Below are 14,718 nucleotides of genomic sequence, written 5' to 3'. Positions count from 1 at the left end.
AACAAGCACTAAATGGGGGGGGGGCTTTTTTGCAGCTTGTGGTTTGTTGAGTGTGACAGACCACAAGACTGGGTTTTATTGTAATGCTAAGCCAAATCGTGATTTACATCCTGGTAGCATGGCAGCAGCAAGGCCAGGGGAGAAATATAACACATGTTCATTCTGGAAACCCACACATTAACTTGTTCACACTAAGGGATGGTTTGGCTTCCTGTTACATGTGAATTGGGTCATTGCCTATGTAGGGGTATAGCTGACTCTCAATTCTTCAAATAATGGTTTATAGCAGTCATGTTGTTTGATTTATCACACAGGAAAGATGGTTGAGATGACCTCAGCATTTTCAGAAGATGACCACCTTCAGACACAACCTGCCTCTGATTTACCAGGTGCTTGAAAAACACAGTGGATGGTCATTATTTTCATAACCTGCTTATCAGATTCTGGGTGCATTGGCTTGATTACTGTTGAGATTTAATTTGGTAACTCTTGAATATTTTAATAGGATGGGGTATAAGCGTCTACAGTGTAATTAATGAAATAACAGTTTTATAACAGGAAAAGATTGTGGAAGAATTTAATCCATACATAGCTAGTAAAATGCTCAATTGCTGCATACATTAAAATCAATCCAATTAAATTTGGGCAATAACTTTGGTTTATCCGTACATAGCTTTAGAAAGTACTATGCACACCTGCACTCAGGACCAATATGTTCTTGTAAATATTGCTAGGAGTGTACTAAAAATATCTAGAACAATTAATTTTCAACTATCTTGATAATTTTGGAGTCCAACCACTATCTTTACTTGGAAGTAAGCCCTATTGTTGAACAGGGTGTTTATACAAGTAAAGTTTCATAGTATTGCAGTCAGTGAGACTGCACTATATAGAGAGCCAGTGTGGTGTGGTGTGGTGTAGTGGTTAAGAGCGGTAGTGTCGTCATCTGGGGAACCGGGTTCGCGTCTCTGCTTCTCCACATGCAGCTGCTGGGTGACCTTGGGCCAGTCACACTTCTTTGAAGTCTCTCAGCCCCACTCACCTCACAGAGTGTTTGTTGTGGGGGGAGGAAGGGAAAGGAGAATGTTAGCCGCTTTGAGACTCCTGAAGGGGAGTGAAAGGCGGGATATCAAATCCAAAACTCTCCTTCTCCTCCTCCTCCTCCTCCTCCTCCTCCTCCTCCTCCTCCTCCTCCTTCTTCCCAGTGTATGCATTTTCTGCCTTTGAGAATCAGGTTGGAGCCTGCCAAAGAATAGCACTAGGTCTTAGGCAGAGTATCCTCAGAGTTGTTACCTGATCAGATGGGACTTCAGAAACCCCATCTATTACAAGAAGGCATGGCTCTTTCCTAGTATCAGCATCACCTTACTGTTTAGATTCAATTGCAATCTGTTCTCCATGATATGTGACTAATCTCCAGCTGCTGGTGGTTCATGCCAGAGATAGCTGCTGCTGCTGCATGCTTAGTTAAACTTAAGGCTGGCATCCACCCCAAACCATAAATGAGCCCTGCAAACAGTGTCACATTGATGTAAGATTCCATTGATGATACGACAAGTATTGCAATGCTTAGTGTTAACTATCAATGATATAACAGCCTCCCTACTTCTCAGCCTTTAATTTCTAGTACTGTATACAAAAAACAGACCTAATCAAGGTGGCACACAAAAATTAACTATCAAAATAAGTTAACATGTCTCAGCCAATATGAATGATCTGTTTTTTGCCACAGCAATTCAGTACAGTACTTGGAATAGGAGTATTCCTCTCTTTGAACCCCACTTTGGTTTCCAAAGGTGCATGGCAGCTGTCAATGGGAATAGAATGGCTGCACTCCCCAAAATAGGGGGGTGGAAGTCTCCCTCCCCCAGCTATGGTACATGGTGCGCAGTGGGCTCCCCCCCCCCCAGCCATTTTTGATGATGCCATGCAGCTCATGCAGTACTGTATATAGACCCAGCACTGTGGGAATAATAAATGCTGCCCACTCAAAGCAGATATTTCTGTAAATATAAGCTTGTGTAGACAATAAACCAAACATTACCAAAATGATATAATTGCCACTGAAAACTGCACCTGTATATTATAGGTTGTAAATGAGGGTGGCAATGGGGGGAGAAATTGATGGGAAAGGGGGTTACAGAAAAAGAGAAGTGGAGGCCCTGCCTCATAGGCAAGTTAGCTGTTGCCTTCCAAATGCTGTTCTTCTACAACTCCCATCAGCCTTTGGAAGGCTCGCCAATGGTCAGAGATTTTAGGTCTTGTAGTTCAACATCTAGAGGGCCACAGGTTAGACACCCTTGTTCTTCCCACTTTTGTGTCCTGCATCCCCAGACTTTGCTCTTGTCTACTGCCAGGATGTGACCTCTAACAATTCTCCCCAAGTGAATGCACCCCTTGAAGGGAAAATAAATGCTTCTCACCACTGTTCTGTGTGTCTGTAGTAACATTGGCCCCAGATATTGTGGTGTGGGTATTTAGTGAACAGTATAGTTTATAAACAGTGAATTTTTCCGTTTTCTAATTTTCAGGCATTACTGCAGTGAGCTGGAGCTCAGGACAAATGAAAGCTATTTTTAGTGGCAATCACATTGCTATACGACTGGTAATATTTATATTTGTCATTTAGACTCAGTACATCAAAGAAACTGGTAAACAAAAGACAAAAGGCATTTCTGGAAGCTGGTAAGAGACAATTTAGAATCCCAGAACTAACTGGAATAATAAAGGAATCTAAAGTCAGGGCTGCTAACTGCGGGGTATAGGGATTGTAGAATCATAGAATTGTAGAGTTGGAAGGTACCCCGAGGGTCATCTAGTCCAACCCCCTGCAATGTAAGAATCTCAACTACATCATACAGATGACCATCCAACCTCTGCTGGAAAACCTCCAAGGAAGGAGAGGCCACCAGCTCTTCCACTGCTGAACAGTTCTTAGTATCAGAAAGTTCTCCCTGATACTTAGTTGGAATCTCCTTTATTGTAACTTGAAACCATTGGTTTGGGTCCTACCCTCCAGAGCAGGAGAAAACAAGCTGCTTCCATCTGACAGCCCTTTAGATATTGAAGATATGACAACTATCTCCTCTCAGTCTTCTCTTTACCAGCCTAAACATACCCATTTCCCTCAACTGTTCCATTGGCTGCCCTCCTCGGCACACACTGCAGCTTGTCAGTATCTTCCTTAAATTGTGAACTGGACACAGTACTCAAGGTGTGGTCAAAGCAGAACAGAACGATTCAATTTGCTTGATCAGGGCACTATACTGATGCAGCCTAGAATAGCATTAGCCTTTTTTTGCTGCTGCATCGTACTGTTGACTCAAGTTACGCTTGTGGGTCGGCTAAGACCTCATATCCTTTTCACATGTCCTACTGGCAATCCAAGTGTCCCTCATATTTGTGCAGCTGGTTCTTATTGTCTTAAGTGTAGATTAAATAAACATGTAGCAGGCCCCAAGCTAGCAGGGACGTACTATTTAAAAAAATGAAAGCTAATTCAATCAGACATTTATAAATAAAACTAAAAAACAAATCATGGAAGCACCATTCTAAAGCTGCAGATACTGCTGTTGCTAAGCATGCATAATAACTTAATCAGAGGAAGGAATGCTAAGCGGCTTACCTGGGAATCTGGAGGGCAGCATCCCAAGGCAGCAGGGAAAAAACAGAAGCTCATTGTTGCTTCTAGCCCATGGGTAGGCAAACTAAGGCCTGGGAGCTGGATCCGGTCCAATCACCTTCTAAATCTGGCCCGCGGACGGTCCAGGAATCTGTGTGTTTTTACATGAGTAGAATGTGTCCTTTTATTTAAAATGCATCTCTGGGTTATTTGTGGGGGCATAGGAATTCATTCATTTTTATTCTTTTCAAAATATAGTCCGGTCCCCCAAAAGGTCTGAGGGACAGTGGACTGGCCCGCTGCTGAAAAGGTTTGCTGACCCCTGTGCTAGCCTGATGCTGGATGCAGGAGTGGAGTTGGCTCTGTGTATTGGAGTGTTTTTTTAAGTACTTTCCACATTATTTCGTTCATCCCTCCCCAAGTATGCTACCTTGGCTAGCTTAGGTATGTTTTACTCAAAGATAACATACTTTAAACAAATGAGGCTTCCTTCCTACTGAAAAAAAAAGTATTGCAGTCCCCTCTCCCCCTGATTTTCTATGTCCCTCCACACAACCACTACTGGTATTCATGTCTTTACTGGCTATATATATATTTTAATATACAGTAACCATAAAACAAAAATATAAAATGAATCCTAAAATACTAAAAGAATCCACAAATACAATAACCAAATGCCATGCAGCTACAGCAAGTTAAAATTCCTATAGATTGTACTTTTACACAAGGATATCTTGGGCATAGCTGTCAACTTTTCCCTTTTCTTGCGAGGAATCCTATTCAGAATAAGGGAATTTCCCTTTAAAAAAGGGAAACGTCGACAGCTTATGACTTTGGGTGTTGCTGACAGTTGTGAAACTGCACATAAATTTCAGTATATGTTGCTCCTTGTAAGTAGCATTTCCTCCCAGGAGCTCACGGCTGTGTACATTGCCTTCCCTTCTCTGTTTTTATCTTCACAACAGCCCTGTGAGGTAGGTTAGGCAAAGGGTTTGTGAGTCAGACTCCAAAACTGTGAAACTGAGTATTTTTTCTTGTTTTAAGGGTTGCCAAACAGTTTTTATTTAACTAGGTAAAGGTAAAGGTACCCCTGCCCGTACGGGCCAGTCGTGTCCGACACTAGGGTTGTGCGCTCATCTCACTCTAGAGGGCGGGGGCCAGCGCTGTCCGAAGACACTTCTGGGTCACGTGGCCAGCGTGACATCGCTGCTCTGGCGAGCCAGAGCCGCACACGGAAACACCGTTTACCTTCCCGCTATAAAGTGGTACCTTTTTATCTACTTGCACCCAGGGGTGCTTTCGAACTGCTAGGTGGGCAGGAGCTGGGACCGAAAGACGGGAGCTCACCCCGCCGCGGGGATTCGAACTGCCGACCATTTGATCGGCAAGTCCTAGGCACTGAGGTTTTACCCACAGCGCCACCCGCGTCCCTCAAACTATTTAACTATTTTGCTGTAAATAGCAGGACTATGAAATGTGGCAGTTAAAACAAGAGTGGCTGGCTTCTGGCTTTGTGCATGATTATTTTTTATTTACATAAGTGGTGATATCTACTTGTATTTTGCCTTTCCACCCAGGAGCTTAAGAATGTGTACATTATCTTCCCCTCCCTCCTTTTATCTTTGCAACAGCCCTGTGAGGTAGGTTAGGTTAAGTTAATATAGCTACATAAGCAACAGTTCTGACCAATAAATTAGTGAGGGAGATTCGGGGGTGGGCAATACACATACAGTATACTGGGCCCAGGAAATTCTGTTAGTATCCCTGAGTAAATGAACCTAAGAATACCTTTTTAGATTAGCTGTTTTGTCCATACTTGGATGTGAACTTCCCTTAATTGCTGTTTACCATGAGCTTAACAGCCCAGTTATCTCAGTATCTATTCATGTGATCTCAAGGCTTTCTCTTTTCATTTGTCTTTCCTTTCTATCTTGCCCAGCTTTCTATTTTATTATATCCAATCATATCTGCTTATTATGAAATAGAGTTTAATATACAGTGATACCTTGGGTTAAGAACTTAATTCATTCCAGAGGTCCGTTCTTAACCTGAAATGGTTCTTAACCTGAGGCGTGCTTTCACTAATGGGGCCTCCTGCTGCCGCTGCGCGTGATTTCCGTTCTTATTCTGGGGCAAAGTTCTTTACCTGGAGCAACCACTCCCTGGTTAGCAGAGTTTGTAACCCGAGGTACCACTGTAATTAATGTCAAACAAATCCTTCAATTCATATTTTTTGCCACAGGGTGGCAGCCCTACCTAACCATCATCATCAACAACATTGTTGCCTAAAAAGCACATTGTTCCTGGTGAGGAATTTACTTTCCTTATAGAGGACTTTACATGTCCTACTTGCTTACATCAAACAATTCAAAAGCACTACTCTAAAATTTAAATTATAATATACGACTTGGCTAGTGGAATGATAATAGTGAGCTAGATAACATGAGAGTTACACACTGAGATGTTAAGTAAGCTGCAAGTACCTAATTGCATCCCAAACCTTTTACAGCTTTGTATGTTAATATCAGTACTTCAAATTGGTCTCAGAAGCAAACAGGAAGCCATTGCAGATTGCAAAGAATAATGCCACTCAATAATTCAGAAGCAGCATTTAGCAATACTTGTCTTTTCCAAACAATCTTCAACAGCAGCCTTATGTACAGCACATTACAGTAGTTTAGGCTTAAGCTTCAGGTGGTTGTTTTTGAAAACGTACTTTGGAGACTAACCTCAGTGAAGACTGGGCTGTGCATTTAAGAACTGGAAACGGTCACATGAAAATTAGCAGTGGCTAGGAGGTGAATCTTAGTATCAGCAGCTCCATATTCCTATGTGGTCTATCAAATCAATACTATGTGCTGGAAAGAATTATTCTGTTCTTATGCCTTAGCTGAACTTTGCAGCAGACATATATGAAGAGTTGCTGCTGGGGCTGTTGAATGGCTAGTTTCTCACTCTCAGAGAGTGAGAAAAAATGTTTATACTGAAGGGATTATGATATATGGCTGGTAAATAGAATACCATAAACATATCTGTCCAACTTCTGCCGTAAACATTTTTGTTTCAGAGACAAATATAAAATAGGGCTTTCAATTTCATAGTAGAAGTTCTTGCTCTTTTTAGAGCAATTCATTGATTTAATAAACAACAAATCTTGTTGAAAGAAGTACTTTTTGAGAAATAGATTTGCAGGTACTGTTGGTTTTTTTGTGCCGCTTCATTGAGTTGAATTTTATCTTTTAAAAAAATACATGGGTGGTAATTATCTATGTCATGATTTTCTAGAATGATGTGATAGATAATAGAGTGCATTATATGGTTTTTAATAGAAGGCGGAGGGGGAGAAATAAATTATTTGGGGCTATAAAAGTTTTGTTTTGCAAAAGCTTAACTGAATACCAAGTTTTTTGATAAATGCAGTAACTAAGAAGTAACACCAATGGTAATTTATCTAAATTGCTATTATAGGTTGGTATCTCTTACAACCCAAACATCACTATCCCCCTAGCTCTCTAACAATAAAACTAGTTCGCCTGTCATCATACCTTATGTAGCTCATGAAAATTCTCCTGTGAATGTCACTCATTCTTTAACCCCTTTCACTTTTCACATGTCTTCAGAGTTCCATTATGCAACTGGTGTTAATTAGATAGCGTTGTCAAATTGTGCCACACACTTTTCTGAAATTTAAAAGCATCTAATTCGTTAGGATAGAGGTTATATGAAATTTTCATTAATAGATGTAAGCAGTGCTTGAATGTACAGCACTATGCCTATTAAAAATCTGCTGAAAATCTAGATTTCTATTTCATAGTTGCCCCACGGCCGTGTGGTACAACTGCAATATTTTCCTCTGTATTTTTAAAAGATCATCCTGAATGGCTTACAGAGTAAAGCTACTATATTTTCCCTTCTCACCTCTCAGTGTTTACAACCCCTGGCCTTTAAATTACCTTTTCTACTCACAAACAGTACTGTGGAGTCATCTACAGCAGTGCAAATACTCGAGGGGGGAAACTTAAGCAACATAGAGAGCAGTTTAGTTTTGACAGGTCTTCAGTTTAAGTAGAATATAAAACAGCTTAGGGGGATTTCATAACTAACATTTGCTCAGGTGAACAATGCCTTTTACTCTACATTGCTTCATTGCTGTGTATTATGAGATAATATAAAGTTGCGAAGTCAATACAGCTAGGGTGTGGGTGTGGTCCAGAGCCCATCTGGGCATAAGCATAGATTCTGCCACGGAGTTAACCGTGGTGAGGTTATCTCCAAAGGGGATGACACAAGGGGACTTTTTTTTCTTTGGGTTGTCACTTCAGGGAGGTACAGGGACAAGGGCTTCCCCCACCATTAGTCAAGATACAGAATTGTAAGCCAGGGACTGCAGGTGGCATGCTTGTGACCATTACCTAGGGCGAGAACCAGGCAGGAAAAGTATTATAGTGGCATTACTGTCTTCTGTCTGACAGCATGTGATGAGCCTACTACTGTGCCTTAGTTTATTATCTGTGGCTGTAATCTCCCAGTTGCATATAGTGTTACCAGGAGAAGCTGCGGCATAGCAACCCTGCAGCGGACCTTTTTAAAGAGATCGCCCAAAGTTGTTGAGCTGTTTTTAGGAAACCGGCCAAAGTCGTTTCAGCTTTTTGGGGCTACCTCCTTGAGGGATAGGCAGTGGCTCCGCTACCCTGCAACACCCATGTCGCCCAACAACTGCCATGCTGCCTGGTGCGCCCCACCTCTCTCTTTCTATGCTACTGAGGAGAAGGTATAGTCAGAATGGAGGAACTAAACATCATCTGTGGTGGTGTCATGTAATAGGGCATTCTCTGTGATGATACCTTGGCTGTGAAATACCATCCCTAGACAAACATCTGGTGCTAATGCTTGGTAAAAGGCAAATACCTGTTTGACTGGTCATTTATGGCATATTAGCCACTACTGCAACTGTTATTACTATGACTGAATTATGTTTAATTTTATTAATGCTTTTATCTGTTCTTAATTTGCTAGAATTGTTTATTTTTAACTATGAGGTAACCTGTCCTGGGATCAAAAATTCTTACATAAAACGAACAGCAATTTCTACTGTATCTAAAATAGAGAAAAACTGAAAACACCAACTGCTGCTCATTCAGAGCTTGGCTATCCTGGGGCCTGAAGTTCAATAGAGACTGCAGCAGACAAGCAACTCTAAGGAGGATTCAAAGCAGTGGTACTGCTCTTATCACTTGTTAAGTGCAGCTGGAAAGGGGTTTTATTCTAATTTTAAAAATAAAGAAAGAAATGGGGTCATAAAGTAACACCCACCACAATACAGTGAATACGTACTGAGCTTCAAATAGTCTCACTCACAGCAATCACATCATGCCCACTGATGTGGACAGAACATATTGGGGTGGACAAATAGAAAAAGCATCATTCTCCTGATAGTGTTGAAAATAGAAGAAGCACCATTCTCTTGATAGTGTTGAAAATCAATTACAATTCCTTTTGCAGCTTACAGTGGAAAAGCAATGGCTAGGATGGCAACAGAAACCATCCATCTGGAAGTCACCTCTGATAAAAATGTTTGCTTTCCTTAACAAGTTTCCATACAATTTATTTTAAATAAGATATATTTTTTGTTTATTCAATAGATAAGCAGCACTCTGTAACAGTACTGACCATAAGGGAAGAAGAAGAGAAGGAGGAGGTGGAGGAGGAAGAATTTGGACTTGATATCCCACCTTTCACTCCCCTTAAGGAGTCTCAAAGCGGCTCACAATCTCCTTTCCCTTCCTCCCCCACAACAAACACTCTGTGAGGTGAGTGAGGCTGAGAGACTTCAGAGAAGTGTGACTAGCCCAAGGTCACCCAGCATCTGCATGTGGAGGAGCGGAGAAGCGAACCCGGTTGAACAAGATTACGAGTCCACTGCTCTTAACCATTACACCACATTGGAAAGCAAACACAGATAACTATGCACACAGCTTTGTAATCTAGAATATCTCACCTGAGTGAAGTTTATTTCTGAGTAGGCATGTGCACATGGGATTTGCTCCTGCTTTTCCCAGCTTGGACCAGATGTCTGCATTTGGGTCATCCATAATTTTTTTAATGCACACAAAAGAACCCCAAACCATTAGGATGCACTGAAGGATTACCACCGTTACTGAAATGGAATGCATTGATAAAACAAAGTAGATAAAACAAAGGCCTTGGAGACTAGGCATACATTGTTAAAGATGTTGAAGTGGAAGTAGTGTCTAATGCACAGCATTTTTCTCATCTATTTTTATCCTACCAGAGTCCCAATTACTCTTTTTAACTAGTTTGGGTCAACCAACAACACTAAAAAAAATGCAACTTCAGTAAAGTGCAGCTGCACCTAAAAGGAGTAAGAGCCTATGAAAGAACAAACAACAAGAAAGGAGGCAAACAAGTTTCTGTCAACTGTTTTAAATTATGTCAAGGTTTCCAAATTATTTCAAAATGTACTTCTAAAGGTAAAGGTAAAGGTACCCCTGCCCGTACGGGCCAGTCTTGACAGACTCTGGGGTTGTGCGCCCATCTCACTCAAGAGGCCGGGGGCCAGCGCTGTCCAGAGACACTTCCGGGTCACGTGGCCAGCGTGACATCGCTGCTCTGGCGAGCCAGAGCCGCACACGGAAACGCCGTTTACCTTCCCGCTAGTAAGCGGTCCCTATTTATCTACTTGCACCCGAGGGTGCTTTCGAACTGCTAGGTTGGCAGGCGCTGGGACCGAACAACGGGAGCGCACCCCGCCGCGGGGATTCGAACCGCCGACCTTTCGATCGGCAAGCCCTAGGCGCTGAGGCTTTTTACCCACAGCGCCACCCGCGTCCCCAATGTACTTCTAGTTCACCTTAAAAGTTCAAGATGGTCAGTAGAAAATGTGCATACACAAGTTCGCAATAATACATATGCTTTTTAAAAAAATCATCAAAAAGGAAACAAGCAGCAGAATGCCAGCAAGCAGATAAAAAAATTTTACAAACTGACATTAAGAAACAACCAAGCAGTAGGGCTCCCCAAAAAGGATAGTCTACACGTAGCACAGCAAAAGAGCATCATCACCCTAGGCAGCGGCTTCCAAAACTTGAGCCCAGTCTCACTCCAGTCAGGTGCAAAATTGGGACACACAAGAGAGCCTCTTGATGAACTATTGAGGAAGGAGTTCACTGTACAGTATCATTTCCTGGAGCAGTAGGCTGCTATGTGTAGAAGCGGACCTTGAAGTTAAATGCTTTACCATACAATTTGATGTAGGAAGTTGTGTATGCACTGCTGTGTGTGAAGAATGGGAAGTGTATCTGTTCCAACGCCTACGCATGGAATGATTCACGTATGGCGGGCTTCCAGCAAAGAAGCATCCCTGCTATGGATGGGACGTACGTGTGGGTATGGGGAACGCAGAATATGTTGTATTTCAATAAGAAGCCTTTAAGGAAAGTGAAAGGACACTGGTTTAAGGAGCCAGTGCTGCACTTTTCAGCAGAAACCGTCAGGGGGCACTGTGACTCCAGGGTTGGCAAAAGAAATGAGAGAAAGCGGCGCTGGGAGGGTGCTGGGCTGAGGGGAAAGGCGTTGGGGGGAAGCTGAGGATTGCAAAGGACGCCGCTGCTTGCTGCTTCTTGCCCCTCTTCTTTCGACACAGGCGTTTCCTGAACCTTGCCATTCCCTTTCTTAAATCTAGGTATGCGCAGGCAAGACCCCGTCCCCGCCTCTCCCACGAGCATTTCCTTTACACGTCAAGAGAGAGGGAGAAAGATAAAAGCATCCACGTCCATAATCACCACAAGGAAGCGACTCTCCTCCAGCCTTTCTGCGTGAGAGGGGATGGGGGGGGGGAGCCAAACCCGAAGGGCCTCAACGGCCGCTACACCCAACCAAACGGGAGCGCGAGGGGAGACGCGGCTGTTCTGCGTCACGTGGAGCCAATATGTTTCTTTTAAGAAGGCAGAGGCAAGGGAAGAGGAAATAATTTCTCAGAGAGCGAAGGCAGCGGCACTTGGAAAAACTCCCGGGGGGGGGGGCCACGGAGGAACCCCCCCTTCCTCCCCGCGAAGTCTGGGCGCTCTTGGCCCCGCATAAATTCTGTCACGAAGTGGCCGTTGGTAAAAAGGTCAGTCGCGACCCCGTCCCGCCCCCTTAACCGCCGCTGGCTTTGCTACTCCGAGAAGGCCTGTTTGGGCAAAGGGAGAGTGAAGGAGCTGGTAGGCAGGGAGTGGGAGAGAATTACAGGAGAGGGAAAGGGCAGGTGAGTCAGGGTGAATAAAGGGTTGAGCATACCTGAAAGCTGGTAAAGAGAGGGGGAGTAACCCCTGCTTTTCTGTGCTGGATGTGCTCTTCCCTGAAACAGAAATAATGGGCATCAAATCCACTGCTAAGGGCGGGACAATACAGTGGTACCTTGGGTTACATACGCTTCAGGTTACAGATTCCGCTAACCCAGAAACAGTACCTCGGGTTAAGAACTTTGCTTCAGGATGAGAACAGAAATTGTGTGGCAGCGGGAGGCCCCATTAGCTAAAGTGGTGCTTCAGGTTAAGAACAGTTTCAAGTTAAGAACAGGCCTCCGGAATGAATTAAGTACTTAACCCGAGGTACCACTGTATTGCCATTCTAAAGTGGAACAGCCTGCTCCCTCCCCCCCCCCCCTTTGCTATATAGAAATAAGTCATGGGCCCACACTCCGATGCTAAGACTGCAGCTTACACCATCCCAGACCCAGAGCTGGTCCACCCATGAGGCAAGGGGAGGCAACTGCTTCAGGCAGCAGAATCCACAGGGGCAGCAGATCCTGGTGTAGAACTTCATTCCCTACTCTTGTTCCTGGTGTAGATCTTCATTCACCCCTTCTTCCCTAGCGGGAAGGGGAAACACCTGAGGTTCGCCTCAGGTGCCAAAATGTCTTGGGCCACCCCTGTCTCCATCATTGCCGTCACCACCTGCAAGAGGACTCAACAGCACACGAGCTTGACTATGTGATCGGAAAAGCATGCTGAAGAGTGTCACCAGCAACTGGTGAGAATGAGGTAAATAAATACCTCTACATTTCTTCCCTTGCCCTGTCATTGAGACTAGAAAAGAGCAGAACTCAGTTACTTCTGGAGGGAGCAGGAAAGAGCAAGTTCCTCTTATTTTCTTGCCTTATTTGGAGACTGCACATTGAGAACTGGCCCCATGGTACTATTTGGAGATAAAAGACAAGCAGCTACTCATTCTCTCTCTCTCCTCTGTGGTACCAGACAGAGCGGCCTCACTCTCCTGCACTCTGCTGCTGGGTATGCTGTTATACATCAGTGGCTCCCTCCCTAGACCAATGTTTCCTGCTGCACACCCCAAAGAAAGGGGCCATGCAAGCAAAGAGAGGCAGCAGCAGCTGTCCCTGGCCCAATTTCTGCTGCCCAGGAAGGAAAGGCTGGATGTTCCTGCAGCAGCAGCTGTCTTGCTGTCCTTGCTCTGCCCTGAAGCTGGAAAGGAGGGTATGAGAGATTCTGCTAGGCTTTCTGGTTGGAATTCTGCCACTTCTGAGGAAGACAGGGAAGCTTGCAAACAGGGAATGACAGAGATTGCTCCTGCTTCCTCTGTCTTGCTCACCTCTCTGGGTGCCACAGGCATGAGGATTGGACCTTTGATGCTGCCTGCGAGAAAGCAGAAGCAGTTGCTTTTTGTCTGGGTGGTACAGCATGGAGAGCAACATAGGAAACTGCCTTATACAGAACATTGGTCCATATAGCCCAGTGTATTGCCTACACTGGCAGCAGCTCTCCAGGTTTCAGACAGGGGACCCTCCTAGCCCTACCTGAAGATGCCAGGGATTGAACCAGGCACCTGCATGGAAGGCAGATGTTGTGCCACTAAGCCAGTCTCCCACAGGTTTGGTCATGGAGAGAGCAAGCACATCATCCTTTCACCTGCTTTCTCCTTCTGGGTGGTGCAATGGTAGGGACTGTATGCATTGAGTCCAAGCTGCTGTGCAAGGGTTGGGTGATCACTCAGCAATGATGGGCTGGGAAGGGTTCTAACTCAGTGGATAGAGCATACGTTTTACATTCAAAAGATCCCAGTTTAAATTCCTGGTGTCTCCAGGTAGCGGTGGGTGAGACTCCTTTCTGAAACCCTGGAGGACTGCACATCTTGCACCCAGCGGCAGCAGCTCTGCTGCCAGGTCACTTTTGACCCAGCGGCAGAGAGCATCCCACCTCAGCCACAGCGAGATGCACCCAGCCTCAGCAGCCCAACCTCCGCTGCTGGGTCAGGTCTGACCCAGCGGCAGAGAGCAGGAGGAAAGTGGGCAGCAGCTTCCCCGCCCCTCTCCTACCCTGAACTGTGGCGCAGGGGAGGGCGTTCTCTGCGGCACACCCCTCTTGGGGGACCATCCCACCCAGGTAGCACAGGCATATGCTCCACCACTGAATATACATTTCGAGTAACAAAACCTAGGATAAAAAGGTGTGCCTTCAGCATTTATCAAAAGCTGTGTAATAAAGGTGCCAGACTCACCTCTGTGCAGAGGTAATTCCGCAGCTTAGGGGCTACTGTAGAGAATGTGCTTTCCCATTCCCTGACCCCCTGAGTCTTTAAAGAAAGGGATACTATTTAGAGGGCTCCCTCTGTCTATCTCAGCACCCAAGAGGGTCTGTAGGGAATGGGGAAGTCTTTCAGATATTTGAGGCCTCTGTACATTTTGGGCTTTAAACACTTAACATGAACACTTTGAATTGGGTCCAGAAATGAACTGTCAACCAGTGCAAGTGTTTTAAAATGGGTTATATGAGATGTAAATGAAATCCGAAACAATACTCTGGCTGCTGCATTTTGGACCAACTGAAGTTTCTGAGTAATCATCAAAGGCAGTCTGACATAGAGTGCATTGCAATAATCTAATTTGGAAGTTACCAGAGTATGGAGTGCAGTGGCCAAATCATCTCTGTCTGAAAGGGTTTCCCACTCTTGCACACCAGGGTAGCTACATTTAGTCCAAATCTCACCAGGTTATGTTCCATCCATTATATTAGTGTGAGCCTGCCAGTCAACACAGTATTATGAATCTGCTCTGACGTGAAGGCCAAGTTGAGAGTATG

The 14,718-nt window shown here is 44.4% G+C and overlaps 1 long non-coding RNA gene across 3 annotated transcripts in view; it reads right to left on the bottom strand.

The window, feature by feature from the left end:
- The window catches only part of LOC309528120, a 30,770-nt gene extending 19,340 nt beyond the window's left edge, over positions 1-11,430 (bottom strand). For 2 of the 3 annotated variants that reach the window (XR_014217530.1, XR_014217531.1), the window contains exons 1-3: positions 10,881-11,430; positions 9,621-9,779; positions 7,168-7,302 (exon numbers count right to left, since the gene is read on the bottom strand). This is a non-coding gene — a long non-coding RNA (uncharacterized lncRNA). Of the gene's footprint in view, positions 1-3,625; positions 4,590-7,167; positions 7,303-9,620; positions 9,780-10,880 lie in introns of all 3 variants that reach the window. The other variant, XR_014217529.1, reaches the window with a different exon arrangement.
- Between the last annotated feature and the right edge of the window lie 3,288 nt (positions 11,431-14,718).

This window comes from Podarcis vaucheri, assembly GCF_965113315.1.
Source record: "Podarcis vaucheri genome assembly, chromosome: 3".
NCBI classification, from domain to species: domain Eukaryota; kingdom Metazoa; phylum Chordata; class Lepidosauria; order Squamata; family Lacertidae; genus Podarcis; species Podarcis vaucheri.
This window is presented reverse-complemented; position numbering and strand designations above follow the sequence as displayed.